This window comes from Nicotiana attenuata, unplaced genomic scaffold, assembly GCF_001879085.1.
Source record: "Nicotiana attenuata strain UT unplaced genomic scaffold, NIATTr2, whole genome shotgun sequence".
In the NCBI taxonomy this organism is placed as follows: domain Eukaryota; kingdom Viridiplantae; phylum Streptophyta; class Magnoliopsida; order Solanales; family Solanaceae; genus Nicotiana; species Nicotiana attenuata.
In genome coordinates this window covers 64,449-65,341 of record NW_017674334.1, presented here as the reverse complement: position 1 = coordinate 65,341, position 893 = coordinate 64,449, and positions in this window count along the sequence as shown.

The following is an 893-nucleotide window of genomic DNA, read 5'->3' as shown; positions in this document are numbered from 1 at the left end:
TTTTTTGGGGGGGGGGGATAACAGTGGAAGAGGAGTGAGTAAGCGAGATTTTTGGGTTAGAAAGATTATGGGTATCAATTGGTTTCTTACTGTGGGTAAGTACAAAGAGAGGTGATGATTTTGGGGTTCAGTGGGTTTCTTACGGTGATGATTTTGGGTAAGTACAAAGACAGATATAGTTTTCCTTGGAAAGAGGAAGAGTATCTTAAATGTAGGGGATTATGTGTAACTGATACCCAATATTTAAGGTATATTTTATTTCCTCCTTTTTATGGTTTTGTATAAAACTAGTAAATATAGGTATATAAAGTAATTAATAAGGAACTTAAGTAAAGATAGTAAATAAGTTTCTATTATAGTACAGCTAGGTAAAAATCCCCAAATGAAGTTTGGACTATACATCCTTTTTTCAGCCTTTTCTCATAGAGAAAATCTCACTTTATACCCATTAATTTCAAACTATTTACCCTTTAATGCCTATGTCCAAACTATTTACTACTCCTACCCATGCGCCCCAAACTATTTACCCTTCTTTATTATGTTCCTCTTCTTCTTCTTCCTCATTTTACCTTCCTCTAATTTTTAAAGTTCACAACTGTATTTGGCAGTCACTCTTCTAGGTATATTGACGAAGTCTTAGGTACCAAGAAAAATAAGAACTCACAAGAAGAAAAAAGTTGAGCAAGAAACAATGTTTTTTGGAAGCTTCCATAAAACTAATACTATTTTGCTAACCGCTTTTAAGCCATTTTTCTTAATCTAACGCGGTGACGTTTTGAAACTTACACATTTCCTCGTAGGAAGAACAGATCAATTTTTGAAACTCCATATGAATGAGTTCAAAATGCCAGATCTGATTTTTTATAGTGTTTTACTGTTGAAAGTCGTTAGTT